The sequence below is a fragment of the Hyaena hyaena genome, unplaced genomic scaffold (genome assembly GCF_003009895.1).
Source record: "Hyaena hyaena isolate Hyena2069 unplaced genomic scaffold, ASM300989v1 scaffold_1616, whole genome shotgun sequence".
Classification (NCBI taxonomy): Eukaryota; Metazoa; Chordata; class Mammalia; order Carnivora; family Hyaenidae; genus Hyaena; species Hyaena hyaena.
Window position 1 is genome coordinate 108138 of NW_024082254.1, and position 13020 is coordinate 121157.

Genomic DNA, 13020 nt, shown 5'->3' on the forward strand with positions numbered 1-13020 from the left:
CTGGAGAGAGGTTACTAATGCTAGCCAATATAGTTATCAATAATTGAATGCTTTATGACAATCATCTTCCTTTCTGATTCTATACATTTTCCTTGTTGCAATGCCATCCTTAGCAACTTACTCAGATAGCTAATGTGTAATTAGTTATCAGTGTGTTTGTTACCATTTTTCATAAAATGTAGTATATTTATGCTTGTACTAATAATTTGACTAAAAATTATATCTTTTGTTAATTAGTAAGTAGTTCAGTTTTATTAATCACTAAAGGAAATGGTTGTCAACAATATCTGACTCTCTCAAATGTGAATAAGTACAAGAATTACTATATTTGCAAAATTACTTCTATTTCACAAGTTTAAAAATGTTCCTCAATAAATGATTTTTGATCATGTTAGGAAAGAATTTGATAAGAAATCCAAGAACAAGAAAAACAAGTTATTTGGAAAATATTTACTTCGCTCTTTACACTATGATTTCTGTATAAATTCAAATAAATACCCTCATGTTCTCTTTCTCTCTCTTGAAAGAAAACAAGTTTGATTTGATGATTAACTTTTAGAAAATTAGATATTTTTTTCAAAGTTTTCAATAAATGTAATGGAAATTATATATTAATGAAATATGAGTAGAATTTTGCCTTTTTAAACAAAAAACAAAACTGAGGGACTTTTGGCCAAAGGCAGTGAAAAGGGGTGTTTAACTTGACCCAGGTTGATTGTATTCAATTCTTTTATTTTTATTTGAAATAAGAAATATAGAAACAAGTGATTCAACTCATGTTATATGTTGCAGCAGCAAAGTTAAGTAGAGCCAGGCTGAAGTTCGCCCCATTGGATGTCAAGGTTGAGAAATTTACATTTGGGTAAGTAGAAACAAAACACTAAACAGAACTGATATGCTCAAGAGAGAATAAAATATTTCTACAATAAGGAATAGGAAATAGAGATCATACAGACCCAAACGTTAAGATCAGCTATCTAAAAATTTTTCCAATTTTGTGGTAGCTAACTGTACTTCCTAAAATTAAGGATCAGGAAAGTGCTTTGTATGTTCTCAATTAGCTACCTTTGTAATCTGAACTTATCTGAAAATTCTTGAAATCAAATTTCTTTTAATTGTATGTACATAACCTGTGCTATCTAGATTTGAATCAATGTGTATATAACAAGGATAATCCTTTTTAACATATATTCAGGATTTAGTTTGTTGATTCACAATTTTTTTCTCTGTCAAATGAAATGTTTATTTCTAAACTTCAATTAAAGATTCTTCAAATAAAAACAGTATAATTACATGAAAAATGTGAGAAAGGAATGCACTGCATGAGGAATATATTTATTCTTTCTCTAATTCTATAAGTACCTAAGTTTATTGTTGTTTTAGAAATTACAAAGAGAATCTGAATAGTAGTTTATCCTCACTGAAATTCCATGTTAACCTTTACCAGTGTAGCTAATGGGTGTGGTGGCATGAAGAGCATTGGCTTTGAGAGAGCCAGGACCATCCTTAAACCCAACTAGATGGGACCACTTTTCTGACCAGGCTTGAAAGTGCTCCATCCTGATCCTCTCAACACGGAGGGAAATACTTAAGTCTAAGGCAATGTATTCACCTGTATCCCATGTACCTCTTTCCAGATCACTCTTCTGATACTCAGAACCTGAGTTCTTTCCCAGTGTGGTTCCTACAGGGTAGGCTAAACTGCCAGTGTATTAAACTCTAAGTTAGAGTGGGGGTAGGGGAGAAAAGGTGGCCAAGACATGGTTCTTGTCAGACAGTGTGGACAGAGCTTGAACAGACAGGCTAATGTCTCCATGCCCATGTGCAAAAGTCTCATAGTATGAGATTGAACCTGCCATGTAATCAAGGAGAAATTGGCCAAGGGCCAGGAGCTGGCTCTTTCTTAACTACCACATTCAGGAGTATAAGAATGCTGTAACTGATTCTTGCTTTCTAGGTCATTATGAAAGTATGTTTGTCAAGTTAGGAGGCTAAAACATATTCCTTTGTCTGCTTTATAACTTTTAAGTATATGGTATGTGGACTTCTATTTGTATTATCATTGTTAAGATTCTGATGAATGGATATTGTGATCTACTGGTCTTGTAGCTTTTAAGCTCCTCATCTTTATGGCTCATGATATCTGCTTTTTGGAATACTCAAGGGGAAGGGTCCATCACAACATCCCTCCTCTAATCACTAAATTAAACTCAGGACACAGAGCTGTTACTCTGTGATTTTCCCAGAATATATTTTCTCCTGTCCATTCAGTATTAAACATTTTTTTTAACTCAAGGAGCAAGGGATATCTTAATTTATTTCTTGAGGAAAATAATTATTTCCTATTTGAGTTTAAGTGGAAACAGTCCCCCTATAGTGTAGCTCTGATTTTGTCCACCCTTTATAATAACATTAATGTTCTTCCATGAACAGTAGGTAGAGGCAAGATTAAGTCATTTAATGCCTAATTTATTTTGTACAGCTTTACATTGAATTATATATATGTCCTGGTTATAAAACACAAGAAATAGTGATAAAATAAATATGGAAATGGTACATTTTCTTAACTGTATTTATTTCATAAACCTAACTCCTGGTGTTTTATTTCTGTTCATTTGTTTTGCTAATTTATGTTTATATATTTTTTTCTGTTGAAAATGTCTTATGGCTACATCTACCAGAAAAGGAACCTGGTTTCTTTATCAAAATAAACTTAAAAAAATTTGGTGTGTTAAAAGCTATTTTTTAAAGTATCAGCAAAAGTTGTTTCTTGTTAATATATACATTATACATGGTCAGTAGCAGTAGACACTTTCTTCGTCTTTTCTATTGATACTACTTTTTAAGGCAAGGTGAAATTATATATAGAATAATATCCAGCTCCATTTAAATAAATATTATTGTAATTGTCTTACAACTCCAATAATGATAAAAGTATCATTTGAGAGGTAGCAATGCTTCATTCCACACCAAAATTTTAGTGTATGGGGTAGAAATATTTTATGAGGTTTCCACATTTAGATTTTTGTTCTATTGTATGTGATTGTGTTCTAGTTGGTCCATTCAGGGAATCTTACCAAAATCATAGGTTGACTTTGACTTTAAAGCTGTTAAGGCTTAAACACCATTTATGTAAATGATGATACAAATTTTAAAATACAAAGTAGGGGCACTTGGGTGGTTCATTTGGTTAAGCCTCTGACTCTTAGTTTTAGATCAAGTCATAATCTTGCAGTTGTGAGATTCACCTCCACATCAGGCTCTACACTGGGTGTGGAACCTGCTTAAGATTCTCTCTTCCTCTCCTTTTGCCCCTCTCCTATTTGTGCAAGTGTGCATGCATGCTCTCTCAAATAAAAAATAAATAAAATAAAATACAAAGCAATACACAAATTTAGATTACAAGACATGGTTTAGAACTCCTACTCTGTCAACAGGAAGGCACATATGTGGCTTTTTATGTGGAAAAAAATTCTAAACTGAATTCCCCATTTTTGTAAATTTGCATGAATTTAAATGTAAACCAAAATGTTTGCTTATATAGTCTGTGTTAATAAATTTCACTATCTCTATTGGTATTATTTTTCCTTATTGTTATTTAAAAGAAGAGTGATACTATTTGTATAAAAAATCTACCATATGAAATAAGGATATACTGATATTTTAACTATTGAATTTAAAATTATACAGTCAGGACTTAATTTTAATGCTTTTATTTAATAAGTGTATAGCTGTGAATAGAAAATCTAGTTTATATCAATAGTAATTTCATGTTTTCATCAATGTTATTTTATATGCAAAAAAGTCCAAAATAATAATTGGACTGTAAGAAATTGTTCATGAACATATTTTCAGTTTATAAAAGTAAATGATATAATTTAAATTTAATTCATTGAAAGTACTTGTAAATATGTTTTACCTGGATTCTAGTCTCATCCCTACTCCATTTTATCTTTTTGCCCCTCAGTGGCCTCATCAACCTCATGTGGGCTCTAAATTAGAGCTGAAGCATTGTGTCTGTCATTAACTGCTTATGTGACTAAGGTAAGTCATTTTTCTTCTATAAAAATGAACATTTTATAAGTGAGCTATAATCTCAAAGTTAAATCTAAAACCTTCAATGGAATTATATTTCTGAAAGTCAAATTTAAGGCTTAAGCTCTGTTTGTTTTCCTGAGAGAATTTTAATACATTATTAGTGAATGTTGATAATTATTTCAAACTTTTTCAAGAGCTTGCATACAATGTGCACAGGTCTTCATCAAACAGTACAATAGCCTACAGAGTGACTTCCACTTATTAATTCCTGAGAGGTTTATAAGTGAAGGTAATGGATTATGCATGGATGCCTTTTCCATATTAAGTGGAATAATCAGCTAATTTTTCTTTAACATTGTTTTGTAGTCTATGAAGGAAGCCAGAATGTCACCCCAAAGTGTCTCTTTGACATAAAAATTAGTTTGAATTGAAGGCAATTAAGAAGAAAATCCAGAAAAAGCTTTCCCTTTTCTGCTTAAAGGTAGGTATAAGATTTCCTTTTATTGGAGACATTCTTATCAGGCCAGAGATGGCACCAGAGAAATCTGCAAACACACCTCATTCCATCAGTTTTCCTTCCCACAGCTTGCCACCCTTGGAGTCCTTGAACTGCTTTTCTTTGTCCTGTCCTTTTTCTACAAATTTGTTCTTAGCTGAAGATGCTATACAGGCTGCTGCTTTGAATTACTTTTTTGTCAAATTTCTCCTGAATAACATCTGTTGCACATATTAACAAACTATTTTTCATATTAATCTGTCTTTTTGTAAAAGAGTCCAAGCTGAAACCCTAAGATGGGTAAAAGTAAAGTTTACCCTCCTTTACATCTGCATGTTCATTACAATCTTAGATGCTTTTCTTCAACATTTTTTTAGTACCTATATATCCATTAGAATCCCAGGTGTTTTTATGTCACTCGTCCATCATGGCAATTATTTTGAGTTTGTTATAAACGGCTGGAACCCTTGAAATTAAGAGAACCTTCCATTTTTGAAGGTAATGCGAGATACAATGACACATTCATGGGCCCCACTAAATTAATGGTGGATCTTGTCTATTCTTGCAATAGATATATTCTAAGTATTAACTGAAAAAAGTAATATTAAAAATGCAATGAAATCCTTTGATCACTGGAATTATACATTGTGGTTCAAAAGAAATCTAACATCATTTAGGACACATTTTAGAATTATACAAGGACCAGAGGAGAGAAAAGATCTTGCTTTCAAATTCTGAATATATATTGTTGAAGAAGAGTGGTGTATTGCTTTCCTTGTTGCTCATGCCTCTGCAAAGCTGGGCATGGCTTTGGTTTCAGTGATGGTGGAAATGAGAAAGGTGCTAGTGAAGTGCAATTTTTTAGCTGCCTTTGATAGGGTGGCAATCCTTTCAGAGTAGAAATTTGGAAAAAATTATCTCCTTTATTACCTATTGCAAGTGTTGGCTTCCTCCCATCTCCTTCTTTTTGATGTTTCCCCATTAATGTAAACTTCCTTTTCATTTTCTAGCTTCCTTTTATTTCATTCAGTTTAAATATTTAAAAGTACAGCCATTTAGGTTTTCTGAAACAAATTGTGATTTCTTGATTGAACTTATTTTCCGTTAAGGAAAATAATAGACAAACATTCAATTGTTTAAATACTGAATGGCTATAGTTCTTTAATTTGCTATAAGAATAGCAGTAGCTACTCATCTTTTGTTTTGTTTTGTTTTGTTTTTCTTTCCTTCTCCCATATGACTAATTTTCCCTGGGAACCAGTGTGCAAAGATCAATAAAATAAAGGTGTAGAGACCTAAACGTACTTTCATCAACTTGCATTCCTTTACAGCTATCACCTTATTAGTTGCAATCTCTGACCATTGTTATTTCAGGTAATTCCTTTTGTCCAGCATGAAAATCAGCAATTCTGTATATACTTTTCATTCTTTCCTTATTCCTTTTGATCTAAATTCACAACAAAGGCCTATTTAAAAAATATTTTTATAAAATTTAATGTATACTATCACTGTAATATACACAAAGTTGCAAATTATAATTTTCGATGAATGATATCAGCAAAAATAATGTACCACATTGAGAAAGTAATATAAAGCATCATAGAGTAGAAACTAAATTCCTTAACTTCTAAACCAACAAAAAATTTTGCTTTAAATTCAAGAAATATGATAAAACTTAGGCTACTAATACTGTCAACACATAGTCTAATCTCTTGCTTATAATTGTTACTTGTTTGTAGGTGCAGGTAAGGGTACATTTTTCAGATAGGATATTGTACTCTGAAATAGAGTTGTGCTATGATGCTCCAGAGGGAAGATTTTTAAGACTTTGGTTTAGGTGGTGATGTGAAAACAAGTGAATATGCCCTCTGGGTACAAAGGTATCAAGAAAGCTTTCACAAGTTTCTCCATAACTTAAAAAAAGACCTGAACAAAGACAAAACCAAAAGATTTTAAAGCCAATTACCTTTTAGTAGTTGGTAAAATGAGTCAGAAGTTTTCAAAAGAAAAAATGAACATTGTTGACACATTATGTTCTATGCAATGTTTTAATTCATTTACCATATGAGATGTACAGACTACTGAGAAAATAAGATTTAAGGAAAATCTATATTTTGGAACATTGTAAATTGTTGTAGCCACTTAGATTTTACACTGGACTCTACAACCAAAGTACAAAACTTGTGTTTTGGTTCACAATCATAATCCTTATAACAAGTGCCTAGAACATTGCAAATGATAAAAAAATTATTGAAGGAATTAATATTAAACCTGATTAACACATCACAGTGCAGTTAAATAAATAGTACTGATAATCTTACCCTGCTTTGTCAAGAAAGGTAAAATTTTATTGAATATACTCTATTTTAAGCTTTATCTTCTATTTGTTCCTACATTAATGGCAACCATTCCCAAATTCCCAAGCAACTAGATTTTAATCTACTATTTATTCAGGAACCTGTCCACTCAAAATGAACAAATCTTTAAAATCAAAATTTAAATATAAAGAAATTTTATCCAACCCCAAGTTAAGATAGCTGCTTGGAATACACAGTCTTGACAAAGAAGAGAGTACTCTAGGAAATGAACATCTGGTGTAGGTTTGAATGTTTGTTTTTTACATAGAGTTAAATATTGTCATGATGAAGAACACTCCAGAAAGTTACAGAGTTTATGATTTTACTATGTGGAAGGCTGTATGAGTTTGATTTGGGGATCAAGAAGATTATCTTTTTCTTTGGAAGGCTCTTTTTTGGTTTTTATTATTATTTTTAATGAAGTAGACATACTATGTGTATGCTTGGGCCAGAAATAAAGCCCACATTGTGAGGATTTTGTGGAGTCATTTTGACCTCAGTAAATGATAAAGTATAGCTTCCCTAGGAGCCCAAGAACAGACCCCACAAACATAAATTGAAAATTCCCTTTATGAGATCAAAAATCTACTTGTTGACAAGTCTACTGCAGTTAAGTATTGGATGTGGATAGCATAATTTGAAAAATAAGAATACCTCCATCAAACAATGGAATGATAGAGGAAAAAAATTTATTAAAGACCTCAGGGGGCATCTGGGTGGCTCAGTTGGTTAAGCTTCCAACTTTGGCTCAGGTCATGATCTCACAGTTTGTGGGTTTGAGCCCCCCGTCAGGCTCTGTACTGACAGTTAGCTCAGAGCCTGGAGCCTGCTTCAGATTCTGTGTCTCCTTCTCTGTCTGACCCTCCCTTGCTCACACTGCCTCTCTCTCTCTCAGAAATAAATAAAACATTAAAAAATTTTTTTAAAGATCTCAAATATATCAGAACCTTTGATAGGATCACTTAAACTATTTAGCCATTTTTTCCCTCTTACTTTGTTTCTCATTCTGTGGCTGTATCACTCTGGTTTTATACATGAGAATATTGTGACTCAGAAACATGAAAGGTTATATAACTAGTTAAGTGGTGGCATTGGATTCAGCTCCTATATGATTTAAATTAAACAGGACCTGTTTAATTTTGTCTGCTTTGAATTTGCATTGCATCTACAATATATTTCCGTGTGTGTGTGTGTGTGAGAGAGAGAGAGAGAGAGAGAGAGACTATTGTCAGTATTGTACATTCTGTTTGAATCCTATATGTCATTACTTTCTCCTTCTCATATCTCAGAAAATTCAGTTTAATATGAGATTTTCTTTCCTTTTTTAAGCATTATTTAGTTTTTGAGAAAGAGGTAGTGTGCACAAGCAGGGGAGAAGCAGAGAGAGGGAGACACAGAATCTGAAGCAGGCTCAGGCTCTGAGCTGTCAGAGCCTGATGTGGGACTTAAACCCAGTGAATCATAAGATCATAATCTGAGCTAAAATCAGATGCTTAACCAACTGAGCCACTCAGGCACCTCTAAGAAAAGCAAATGGTACCTACATATTTTATTCTTCAATATACATACTCTACCCTCTTGTGCTATAACTAATTATCAATAGATTTCTCTACCAAATATTGTGGTGTATTTAGACTATAATTAAAGACTTTTACTTTCTTTTTCTTTTTTTCTTTTTTCTTTTTTTTTTTTTTTTTGTCTTTCTCTGTATAGTTCCTTTTTACCCCCTATACATTCTAATATAGACATTTTACTCAGGAGAAATTTTCATTTCATTGAAGAGATACTTCGGGAAATTTTCCATTTTAGTCATGTAAAGAGCTTGGAAGTCATCACTCCCTTCCTAATAAGATAAAGCTTAGCAAACTGAAAAGTCAAGGACTTTTTTTGGACTCGTAGAGAAATCAGGTGCAGGACAAATTGCTACTCAGAAATTTAAAGAGAGGAGTCCAGGTAGTCACAGATAAGGTCTACTTCTTAGGAGCAGAGGCCACTGAATCATAAACTGCTAGGAACTTGTACATGAAAATCTTGATGAATTTCTTGAGGATAAATGTGGATTCATTTTGAAAGATGGAAACTGTTAGGGCCACAGTTTCAAAGCCAGTCTTAAACTTTAGTGTGTCTAGCCTTTAAGAAACCCACCACATTTTCATGGTAAAGAGCCAAGAGAGATCAACTCTAGGGTCTGCCAAGGGGAGGAAATGAGTAACAATTGTCAAGTAAATCCAGTAAAACCAGTAAATCTTTATGGTTAAAAAAACAAACAAAAACAAAAACAAAGAACAAAAAACAAAAAAACAAAAACTTTTTTCAGAGCCTTATCTTTCCTGGGAGAAGGGTGTTTTCCTGACTCCAGTCCCCTCTAGTTTTCAGGTCTGCAGGAATAAGAGGAAAAACACTAATGAATGTCACAACCTACATATGCAAGCCCACTAAAAAGCTGAGAATTGATCATAAGGATACATAATCTTCCCATTTCACCTATCTTACTATCCTATCTTACTATTCCACTATCTACTACTCCCATTCCAGCAGGATTCTTCTTTAGTTATAGTGGATTATTCCTGAAAGAACTTCAAAGTGCCAGCTCTGTCTGAGTAGAAATTCATAGGGAAGCCCAAGAATTCAATGGGAAAATAAAATGACACTAAAGGAGTTTGAAGCTTCAGGTAACTCCAACTATAGCAAATATGGAACACAGAGAAGCTACTAGCTAGATTAACACATAATATACTAAGTGCCTATTTATGTCCATTACTATTACCTAATACATTATGTCTGACTTTAAATTTTAAAAAAATTCAAAGCAAGCTAGAAGGAAAGGAAAACAATTCAAAGAGACAAATTAAGCATCAGAACCAGACTCAGATAAGACACAGATTTTAGAATTGTCTGGCAAGAAATTTAAAGTAACTATGATTAATATTATGATAATGGGGAAAAATGGAGAATGTTTAAGAACAGATGAATAATGTAAGCAGAGAGACAGAAATTTTAAGTAAAAAATCTAACAAAGTGTTAGAAATAAAAAATGCAGCAGAAATGAAGAATGCCTTTGATGGGCTTGTCAGTAGAAAGGATGTGACTAAGGAAAATCAGTATACTTGAAAATATGTCAATAGAATCTTAAACTGAAATGCAAAGGGAAAACAAAGAATAAATATAACAGAACATTCATAAACTCTGGAACAACTTCAAAAGGTATTATAAACATGTAACTGGAATGCCAAAAGGAGAAGAAGAAATTGGAGTAGGGAAATATTTGAACGAATACTGAATAAGAATTTTCAAAATTAATGACATGGCAAATCATGGCCTAATGAGGCAGCTCAGAGGGCACTAAGCAGCATAAATAACTTTAATTAAAGGCACAATATACTTTATATAGATACATCAAATAAAGTATTTTTTATGGTGGTGTTAAATGAGAAGAGATATTTTGATTTCTAGTCAGACCCACTGAATATGATAGCGGGTTGTGATAGGACTTGTTTTTGACATTGAAGTCAACTCTGATTATAGGACTTTCTTTTATTTGGTCAGCTAATATGAAGAAAATGGTGACAATAGTAAAAAAAAAATAGATGTGCACTAATTTAAAAAAGTTGATAGTTTTCAATTTTACCTGTAATTTTAATTATTGAGAGCAAACATAAATTTGAAAATGTCAAATGCCATACTTTTAAGTATTCTGTTAGTAGCTCAACAGATATGGTATATTCTTAATACAACTGTCTAAAACCTAATAAAAATGAAATCAAATCAACTCACCAATTAAGACTTTCTACTTTGGCATGCTTTTCTTAATCTCAGAGACGTTGCTAAGTACAGATGAAAAATCAATTACTCTCTTTCCCAAAGAAATCCAAGTAAGGTAAGTATTTACTTCTAGTTTCACCTGTGCCAAAGTTTAAAATTTCCAAGCTATATCTTCTAGTTATGCCTAAAGGAAACCAAGAAGAACTTACCTGAAACATTTTTGGGGATGGTTATATTTCTCTTAGTTTAGTACTTGATGCCATGTGGTCTTACAGATAGAACACACAGAATTTCTTCATGCTTTAGATGAAAGACTGTATTCACACACAAATGATTTTTAAGTTCATTCCGGGAACACATTATGGAGAAACTGAATGTCTCTAAGAGTTCCTGGTACTGTGTTAATAGCCGTGATAACATGAGACAAAGGTGCAGTTCCCGTCCTTAAGATGATAACATTTGAGTGACCATCTCTTTTATTTTTCTCCATTTTTAATTGTCTTCTTGTCTTCTCAGTAAAACAGGTGCCAGTAATTTCCACCAATAGCAATTAGGGACACCAAGTTAAATGAAATTATGGATAATTACTTAAAGTGATCCCTGGCCCCTTTCCCATCTGAAAATCTGGACCTTGAATATTCTTCCTATAAGATACCATTTCTTTGCTCTTGGAATGGAAACTTTCAGACAGACAATTTTTGAAACTTTCTATAACCAACCGAAACAGCCTCTACTGCTTATTTAGTGCTATTTGTCAATATATTTAGAAAAGCTGATGCTAGTAATCAGAATAATATATCTTTTGTCATATGCAAATAGGTAAGCCAAGAGACCCTTTATCTGACAGTGCACATTGTCTGTACAACTGACTTTTTTTTTCTGTAAATTGTTCAGGTTCTAAAACTGACACTGATGCCACAAAGAAAGAAGTGAAATAATTATGGAAGTATACAATCAATAAGTAATGAACAGTAATTATTTATTGGACAGTAAGTCAATAGGAGCAACTTGTGCCCATTTTCATATTGTCACACACATAACAGATAACTAGGCACAATCAATAGAAAGCTAATTCTTACAGCCCCAAAGAAATGGCTGATTTCATAAATATGTATGTGTTCAATATATCAAGCTGGCACAAGCTCCTTCTAAACAAATTAGAAATGTCTTATACTGTCTAATTTTTCCATAGTCTGTTTGTAAAGACTTAAAATAGCAAAACACCATTTTGTACTAAATATAATCATCCAGGCATAACCACAAACATATATTTTTTCATTTATAGGTACCAATGTTTTTACAAATGCTATATCATTAAATATCATAAGAACAACCAGTTGTCACCAGATTTGCATATTAAAGGACCTTCCCAAAGGAAGGTGTTCAGATTGAAAGGAAATGATTCTAGTTAAAAATTTAGAACTACAGGAATAGCTAAAGAATGGTATCAATAAATACATGAGTAAATGATTTTTTTCTGATTTTTTAAAAATAAAAACCTGAGTTATTTAGTGAAGAGATAATAAAATGCACTTTTAGGCTTTTGTAGATGTATAGAAAGGTGATATAACAAAGGATGGATGGATATCAATAGTTTAAGATTCTCATAAGTGAAATGATAGATGTATGATAAAATGGCATAACTCAGGCTGTGATGATAATATATACTCTAACTCTTAGAGAAGCCATTGGAGAGAAAACAGGTACAGTTGCATGTATACAGAATGAATAAAAATAAATACTGAAATTAATTGATTAAAAAAACTTAGGAACCTCCATACTGTTTTCCAGAGTGAAAGCACCGGTTTGAATTCCTACCATCACTGTTAGGAGGATTCCCCTTTCTTCACATCCTCACCAGCACCTGTTGTTTCTCGTATTGTTGATTTTAGCCATTCTTACAGGTATGAGGTGATACCCTATTGTAGTTTTGATATGCATTTCCCTGATAATCAGCAATGTAGAGCATCTTTTAATGTGTCTATTGACCATCAGTATATCTTCTTGTAAAAATGTCTATTCGTGTCTTCTGTTGATTTTCAATTGGATTATTCATTCTTTGAGTGTTCAGTTTTAGAAGTTCCTTATGTATTTTGGAAACTACTCCTTTATTATATATGTGAATTGCAGGTAATTTCTCTCACTCCATATGTTGCCTTTTAGTTTTGTTGATTGTTTTCTTTCACTGTACAGAAACTTTTTATTTTGATGTAGTCCCAATAGTTTATTTTTGTTTGTTTCCCTTGCCTCCAGAGATCTATCTAAATAGAAGTTGCTACAACTGATATCAAAGGGGTTACTGCCAATGTTCTTCTCTAGGATTTTTATGGCTTCAGGTCGGACATTTAGTCTTGAGTCCATTTTAAA

General features: G+C 32.5%; 1 long non-coding RNA gene across 1 annotated transcript; it reads left to right on the forward strand.

Moving 5' to 3' along the window:
* The first annotated feature begins 778 nt into the window (after nucleotides 1–778).
* On the forward strand, nucleotides 779–12552 carry LOC120226185. The gene is made up of 4 exons (XR_005526958.1): nucleotides 779–862; nucleotides 3968–4044; nucleotides 4405–4519; nucleotides 12445–12552. It is a non-coding gene; the product is annotated as an uncharacterized LOC120226185 (long non-coding RNA).
* Nucleotides 12553–13020: the final 468 nt, after the last annotated feature.